Here is an 8,805-nt window from a genome sequence, read left to right as displayed (position 1 = left end):
CTCCCCGGCCGCCGCTCCGCCTCCGCCGCCCGCGGAGCCAATCGGGGGCGGGGCGGGGCGCTCGGGCTCCTCCCACGGGCGCTGGCTCCGCCCCCGGGCCGAAAGCACGCGGTGGGGCGCGAGGATGGGGAGGGCTCGGCGGTGATGAGCTGGGGGCTGTCCGGCCGTAATTAGCTAATATGGCCCGGGGAAGCCTGGGGTGCGAGCACCGGGATCGTGCTTCCTGCCCCGTACAGACCCCAGCAGCACGTGTTCTGCACCTCCTTCTGCAAACGTCCTCCTCCATCACCACTAATTGGCTTTTTTTGTTTTGTTTTTATTTTATTGTTGTTTTTTTTTTTCTATTTTTCATAGCACAAGCTCATTCCAGCACCCGCCGCTAATACATGAGGACGCTAACTGGGTTTGTAGGGCGCTGCCTTAGGGGGTTGCAGTACCTGGAACTCTCCCGCCCCCCCCACAGAGCCGCAGGAGCAGCACGCTCAGGCTGCGCAGACACATGAAATCCCTCACACCATGGCCTACAGCAGAGGCAGCGATTAGCGCGGCAGACCAGCGCCGCGTCTCCCCTTTTCCTGCTTACACAGCACCCAGCAGGCTCTGACCATTGTGCCTGAGCCGCCGCGCGGGTGCAGAGCGGGGCAGCAGCCACGGACATAACCCGTCCAAATCCTGCTGCGACTGCATCCAAGCTGTAAGAGAACACCGCCGAAGGAGAAAGGAAAAAAAAATAAAAAACAGCAGCAAACTCCACATCCTTCTCCCTGTGGCTCTGGGCTTGCATCCCTCGCTGTATTTGCCTGCTTCTAGTTTTTTTTTATTATTATTTTGTTTTGTTTTGTTTTAAAAGCAACTTGGTTGTCCTGCACTCAGGTGGTCAGTCAGCTGGGCACTGCACAGGGGCCCAGCAATGCTGCAGCCCCCAGCGTGGGACTGAGCAGCCCCCAGCTGCCTTCTCTGTGCCTGCGAAGCCGAGCAGAGCCACGCTGCTCTGGCCGCCCGCTGGCACGTTCTCTTGCTCACTCATCCCAGAGCTAACTCGCCTAGGGAGCACTGTCAGCAGAAAGCTAATCCAGCGTTAAAAAGGGGGGGGGGGGGGGGGGCCAAAGAGGTTTTCTACCTAGCTTGGCTCACTCTGGGATCAAATAACGGCCACGCCAAGGCCAAGCAGGAGGAGAGGAGGCTGCAACGGTGTCAGCCCCGCTACTGCACATCCCTGCGCCTGCACAGGCTGGGGCAAGCCTGCGGTCAGGCAGCTCTGTCAGTTTCCCATTTCTACCACAGCAGGAGTTTCCAGGTGGATCAGCTCCTTGATTGCATCCCCCCGCCTCTCTCCTCCTGCCCCTTCCTCGCAGCAGCATCCCCAGGGAGTACAAACCAGTGTCACGGGAGGCTGGAGTAGGTGGTGAACCACCACTGATGGGTCTCCCAGCACCGAGGCTTGGGCACACCAAAACCTTTCTTTAAGCCCCCGGAGATGACAGCAGGCATTTTGGCTGTCAGAGCCCAGGAGCTGCAGGAGAGGCTGCCTGGAACTGCCCCCAGGCAGCAATGTTCAAGGTCTATTTATTGCGTGACTATATAACACACATCTTTCTTGCTCTCAAGGATTTTTTTTATTGAGCCAAGCACAGATGAAGCATTGTATCTGGAACTTTTTTTTTTTCCCCGTATAATACACTAAACCATCACAATGAATTGCACAAATTCCCCGTTGTAAACCAAAGGGCACATACTGACCTGTTGTACCCACAGCCTTCCAGATCGGGCCCTGGAGCCTGGCGGAGCCGTGAGCACAGCCCCAAGGGCTGCCCCTGCTCCGACGAGGCCACGTCGTCCTGGTGGGAGTGCATTTACCTGGTAGACCTCTGCATGTGGCTGCAGCGGCCAGCCAGAGCCCCTGCAGCACAGTAACCGCACTCCCTCTGTGGGGCACTCGCCTGTTTTACATGCAGCAAGCAGGATTTCTGCACAGCTCGCTGGGGGACTGCACCCTGCCTTCCCCAGGGGCTCCTCCAGCAGTTGCACCTGCATCTGTCCACCATCAGGAGAATTTCTCCTCCTCCTGCCCCTCTCCCTGCAGCCTCTCCTCCCGGCCTTCAGGCACGTTTCCAGGGGCCGGGCCAGCCGTGAAGGCAGGTACCTGCACTGGGAGCGGGGACATAAAGGGGCCTCTGCGTAGCGGTCAGATCTCCTGGAGGCAAAAATCCAGCAGGGCCGGGCACCCTGGTCCCATCTATAAAACCTCAGGCTCACCACTTGCCCTTGTTAGCCTCCACTACATTAAATAAGTCTTTTATTTGTCTTTTTGCATAATTGGTCATTAGCTACTTATGCTACCAAGTCTTCCCGGGCTTCACGGACACCACAGATTTGGCAATTGCTTTTGGAAGGTGGTTTATTAGAAGGGCCAGGTGCCTCTGAATGTGGCAGAGTGGGGCTTGGGAGCGCTGAGAGAAGAGCAGGAACTGCACACACGCACAAAACCCAGCCCACAACACCACATCTGAGGGAGCTGTCGAGATAACACAAGCCAGCACCCACCCCGTTCATCTTCCTGGCAGATGTCGGATCGGATAGAGCAGAGCCCCGCTCCCGGCCTGGCAGCCACGCAGCCGCAGCTTGGAAGGCCTTGTGGTGCTTCCAGCCACTCTGGGCCCTGGTTCCTTGTTAAAGATGAAAGAAACCCATCAGTTGTCCTGCTAAGGCACTGGAAAGCCCTAAGCATCCCTGCCCCCAGCTGTAACTAGGACAGGAACAGCAGCGGGCTCGCTGCAGGCCGCGGCAGGGCCCCTGGGGAGCAGAGATCTCCCATCCTCGGTCAGGGGCAGGCTCGTCCATTTCCTACTGGTGCCGCTGGTACAGGAATGCTAATCCTCAGCATGGGTCTGCTTGAATCAAAAATATACACCTGCAGCATTTTGGGTTGCTTTTTATATTTATTTTTTTCCTTTAAAAATGTTGACTTTCAAGCCCAGGTGTCTGCGTTAGTTCATGTCATTAAAAGGCTCCTTTCACAGTCGCTGCTCAGCTCACTAACCCATAACCAAGACAGCCACTTTCTAAAGCGGTTTCTAGTGCTAAGAAGCAGGGTTAGAACAGTCCTGCTTGAAGGGAGAGTCACCTGCACGTCAGTCACATCGAGGTGTCCCAACAAAACAGAACAGTGCTGGCTGTACACATTCTCCGAATTCCCCAGGAGCTTTTGCTGCAGGAACATAAAGGACGGTCAGGTGCATTCAGGGCAGTGACACGGCAGCAGCCAGGCTGCCCAAGCTACAGCAAAACAAAGGCCAAATCAGAAACAAGTTCTCAATTAAATGGAAAAGTGCAATTAGTCATGCCCCTGCAAATTACTGCAACACAGGAAGCTGGAATGGCAAAGCAATAAGCCAACTGAGGGCTATGAAATCTTCAAAGATGTTCATGGAAGAAGCATTTAAATAACAGGGTTAATTTTAGATATGACAAAGTTTCATTGACAGGAAAGGCCAAACAGTCCATCTATTCTTACTCTCGTTTTTTCAGGAAATAAGAAATCTCATCGAAGGACCAGCCAAGCAGCTGCCACTCACTTCCTCCCCACCACAAAGCATTACCCTGCATCCATGCAGGCCTTGGTCTGGAAATGCTCCACAGGGAAACGCTCCCCGAGGCCACTGCAGGCAGCTTCAGAGGGCAAAGGCAGTGGGTGCAGCACCAAAGAGCTGCCAGGACACTGATGTGTGCCTCGGGGGTGGGACAGCAGTGACACGTACCCCGCGATGACACCTACCTGTCCCACGCGTGTGCCTGCCAAAGGCTGAAGCTGACGTCCTTCCATCGCAGACCCACCACAAATCCCCCCCGAGAGCCACCTGGTAGCTCTGAGGCTGCATGCAAGGATGGTGCCGGCAATCTGGGAGAAGAAGGGGGTGATTTTTACGAGCAGCAGATGCCCACAGCTCCCTTCTGGGCTGCGAGGGCTCAGCTCCACAGGAGGGCTTTGCAGCCACACCACACAGCAGCACAGAGCCAGCCACCGGAGCCTCCCTGCCCAAAGAGCAGCAAGCTTTCCCCAGGGTACATGTGGACAGGATTTACCCAGATCAGCTCTTGCAGCAAAGCCACGTGCCCTACACCAAACCCAGGCAGGAAGGCTTTCAGCCACCACCTGCACTGCACGCCCACTTACCCCATCCCAGGGCACACCACCACCTGCCTCGGGCCATGCAGGGGCTGGAGACAGGCCCCAGCACAGCAAGCAGAGAGGTCCCCACACGTATTGCTGCTGCAGGCTGGGTACTCAGCACACCCAGGGTGCTGCAAAGCCACCAGGGGCTGCTCCAGGCCGAGCAGCAGCTCTTTAACCCCGCTCCCCACGGCCGTCAGCTGCAGCTGCTCCCTTGCCCAGGTGGCTCTGGCAGCAGCACCCAGCTGGGTGGGACCCCCCTGGGGAGCACCTGCAAGCAACGAGCCCCCTCCAGCCAGGGAAGCTGGCAGGGCACCAAGCCCTTCCCGTGCCTTGTGGCTCAGCGTGCTGCCCACCTTGACATGGCTCACACGGACCAGAGATCAGATCCAGCTGTAAAAGACCTGGCTGCGAGCCGGGTGCGGTGCAGCTCGAGCCCCAGTCCAAGGGAAGCCATGCGCCCGCTCTCTTTGCACGTACCAGGCCAGGCTGCAATAAAAGCATGGACACACAGTGAGCAGCCAGCGCTAACCCCGCTGCTCCCTGGGTGTGCAAGGCGGGTGGGAGATGTCTTGCAGGCGCCTCTCGAGGTGCTTTTGAAGCCCCTCTGAGCCCCCGACCGCTGAAGCGGAGCTGTGTTATCATAAGACAGCTCCGAGGAGAGGAATGTTTTCCCCAAATTTGTATAACCACTGGAAAAAAGTTACAAACCACTGTGAAATTGATCTGAAGCCATGTTTCCAGGAATTAGAACCAGGGGTTCCCAAACCAAACTCCGGTTTCCTTTCTGGAGCATTTCCAGAGATGTCTGCTGCACATTAGCCCTGGTGCGACCTGTAAGATGGATGTGAGTGCTGGCTCTCTGTATGTAAATATTAATTTCCTCCCTGCTCTGCTCAGTTGTCTCAGACTTTGGCGTTGCCTATTTCTCTGTCTCTGCTCCTGGAAACGGGACTAAGACTTTCCCTTGGCACGCAGTGACCATCCTTTACACCCACTTTTACCCTGGTACCAGTTCTCCACCCGCTCGTGACTGTTAGCCTTAGTGGAAATCATGTTAATTCTCATAATTACAGCAAGGGCACTGCCTTTCCTGGATAAAAATATCTTCAAAAGCAGTTAGCAAATCTCCAAAATCCTGTGGAAATCCCCACTCAACATGCTGGCTTTGCCCGGAAATCCAGACAAAGCGTTTACTCCTGGGGCTGGGCGCTGGGGCTGCTGCTGCCTGGCCAGCAGCCTGCACGCCCCGCGCCCTGCGGCGCCCGCTTCACTGCTCGGTCGCTCTGCAGGTCTGAAGGTAGCACTTGGTGACCCTTCCCTGCTAGTTCAGGGCTGGAAATTCTGTTGCCCCTTGGTATGACCCTGGGGAACGTCGGCCGAGCAGAAGTCGGGCATTCTGTGCACCACAGGTCAGGACCTGTGGTGCCCAGGGCAGTGGAGGGGGGTTTGAGGTGATGGCACAGCCTGGGGACCGACAGGAACCAAAAGAGGAAAAGAGAAACTGCAGCTGGGGTAGGGTACCAGAAAAGAGAACCAGGAAACAGGCTTGCATTTTGTTTTCTAAAGTTAATGAGATTAAGAAGGAGGAGCTGCCCTGCAGGGCCCTGTGCCAGCCCTGTGCTCCTCCAGCAGACAGCCAGCCACGCCAAAAGGCATCGAGCCTTGTAATAAAAGATGTCTTGTCCTGCTAGAGGGAAGTGGCTTCTTTTGTGCCGAGAGGACTTGAGGCATGCAACTTTTCCTCTCGCTCCCACGCCACCTGAGAAAGCTGAGCCCCCCCCCCACCTCTGCAGGGAGCTGGGCTGAGCACGCAATCCTCCGGCAAACCAAGGCAGCTCCGTGCACGGCTGCACCTGACGCGCTGGGGTGGAGTAATAGTGAGCGCCAGGCTGTACCAAACCGGTCAAGGGAAAGGGTGTAAAAGTCAGTAAAACACTAATACCTGGCCCTATGTGGTGCTGGACGCCTCTGTGCCTTGGAGCTCTGCATGGAGCCAAGTCAGAACTGGCAGTGCCCCTGTGCAGGCGTGCGGGTGTCCAGGTGTGCAGGTACAGGCGTGCAGGTACAGGTGTGCAGGTGTTCAGGTGTGCAGGTACAGGTGTGCAGGCATGGCAGTGAGGGCTGGGCTCCCTGCGTGCCCCGTGCTGCCACCTTCTACCACGTCAGCACGTGAACGTGTCACCCAGGCAGAAAGCCCACCTGTCCTCCCAGTCCGTGCAGAGCTTCCTCGTTCTTCTTGAGGAGTGAGGCGAAATGAAGCTGCCTGAGGCATGTGGCTGTGGGAGCAGGAGGACAAAACTCTCCTCGTCACCTCAATTATTTTCACAGGCATTTATTTTGTCCTCACCTCAATTATTTTCACAGGCCTATATTTTGTCCGTTCAAGGTCACCGTGCTGGAGCATCCTCGCGCCGCTTGGTGCATCTCAGCACATTCAGCCACCAGGGAATGGGCGCAGTCAGCAGATCCACCTCCTCGTGCTGGCCTTGCAGTCGGAAACCCCACCACTGCACGGTGTTTGTTTTCACGACAGTGTTTGCAGAGGACGTGCCCTTGGAGCCTGCAGATAAGATAGCAGTGATTGGGAGCAATTGCATTCACTACTAAAGCCACGAAGCAGTTGGAGAGCTCTCCACGCGCTACCTGGCTACAGGGCACCCATGGCGCCCTCCTCCTGCTCCCTGCCTGCTGCCGGGCGGGCGGCGCAGCCCTTCCCTACGAAGCTGCAAGTCTGAAACCAACAACAATTCTTAATTAATAGGGCTGGCGCGCGGGCCAGGCCCGGGTTTCTTTCCTCTCCATTTTTGGTTTCATCGCTTTCCACTCCCAGCGGCAGGACGCAGGGGAGCGCGGGGTCTGCGCGAGCAGGGCTGCCTGCCTGTTTGTGCTCTCTTGGCCCAGGAGGGAGGGTTTGAAATGGGCCCCTCTTAGAATAAAAATACGTTATTTACTGTATAGTTAAATATTTGCTTCCTAGTGGGCTGGACTTGAGTGAGCTGTATTTGCTACAATAGTGCCCAAGTATGACTTACGTTCTTTCCCCTTGCCTTTGTTTTTGTATAATTAATTTTCTTGCTCATTATGGCTTTATTGGCCATAGTGAGATCTTTCTGTGACTTTATACAAGAAAAAACAAAGCAAAAAAAAATCATTAAAAAGAGCAAAACCATTTTTTTAAAATGATTTTGAAATTGAATTCATCTTTCGATAATTTGATCTGTAGGAAGTACAGTGCCAAATTGGATAAAGAACATTTCTTAATTACTCAAGAGCACTTCCTCGTGCGAGTCCACCGGCCCAGTCTGGACATGCAATGATTACATTTTTTAATAACAGACCCAGGAGATAGCGGCATGGGCCGTCACAGCCTTTGCCAGCAGATTATCCGGACCACCGACCCTTTCCCATCTCGCTGGTTTAGCTCCGGGGCGCGCAGTTATTTACAGGAGGACGGTGGCAGGGCAGGGCTGGGTTTCCGAGGGCACCGCACTGCCTTGGCGCGCGCCCCGCTTCCTCTGCAGCGCCAGCGCAGCCTCTGCACGGCATTGTTCTGCGGGGACAGGAAAACGTCCCCCGGGTCAGCCACGTCTTGGTCTGCAGGCGGAGATACCGGCTGCTTTGGCACGTCAGGGAGAGGGCACGCCGGCAGCCGCAAAGCCTCGGGGCAGTTTGCGGGGCGTTTGGTGCGGTCGGCGTTCAGGCCAGCCCCGTGTGCCGGGCTGGGCCAGGTCCCTGCGGGGCTGCAGCACCTGCTCGCAGGTTTTGCCTGAGAGATTTCGGGGGGAAAACTGAAAAATACTGTCTGTGCGTACTTTACATCACGTTACTCACGTTTGATCTGAGGTGACTCCACATTTCGCTGTTCTCTGGACATCACTGCTTACAAATAACTCAGTGCAGAAAAAGGAAACATTTGGGTATTTTGGTAACCACTTCTTCTGGAAGCCGGTGAGTTCCTCCTTCGCATCGCATTTCCTGGTGCGATGCCGGCAGCGTGACTTTCCCGTAGGGCCGTGGTCCCCCGGCACCCTGCGCCCCCGCGCCCACCAGAGCCCCGCACTCAGCACAGCGAGACCCCGCAGGGAGCCAAGACGGGAGCAGGCGGCCTCGGCAGCCCCAGGCCATGCAGCAGAGACCGGGGCAGGTTTGCAGGAGGGCACTTAGTGCCCAAGACAAGGGCAAGCTGCGATTCTCTGCGTTAATTGCCAGGATGCCAGCGAAGGGGAGGGACAGAGATTTCTTTGTGCCGGCTCCAAGTGCCTCTGTTCCAGGAGAACGGCTCATAACCGACCTTGCTTTGTGTGGCCAGCCCTGGCCGACTCTATTTGCACAAATGGCCGAGCTGACAAAGAGAACATAAGAAATTCTTGGAGATTTTGGGCAGTGAGGTATCTCCTGGAGACGGCACTGAAGCCCCATTATTTTTTTCCTCCTGGGGTTCAGATCAGAAAACCCCACACCACAACGACCAGGGCGGCTGTCCGCAGTGAGCTGGGCGCTGCGGTGCCTGGGCTGACCTCCCTCTGCTCCCGCACACCCCGTGAGGAGGGAAGAGCTTTCTTAGGCAGCAGGGCAAAAGAATAAATTCGGACACATCTCCCAACACATGTCTGGAGAGCCAGGCTCCTCTG

This window comes from Oxyura jamaicensis, chromosome 13, assembly GCF_011077185.1.
Source record: "Oxyura jamaicensis isolate SHBP4307 breed ruddy duck chromosome 13, BPBGC_Ojam_1.0, whole genome shotgun sequence".
Classification (NCBI taxonomy): Eukaryota; Metazoa; Chordata; class Aves; order Anseriformes; family Anatidae; genus Oxyura; species Oxyura jamaicensis.
This window is presented reverse-complemented; position numbering follows the sequence as displayed.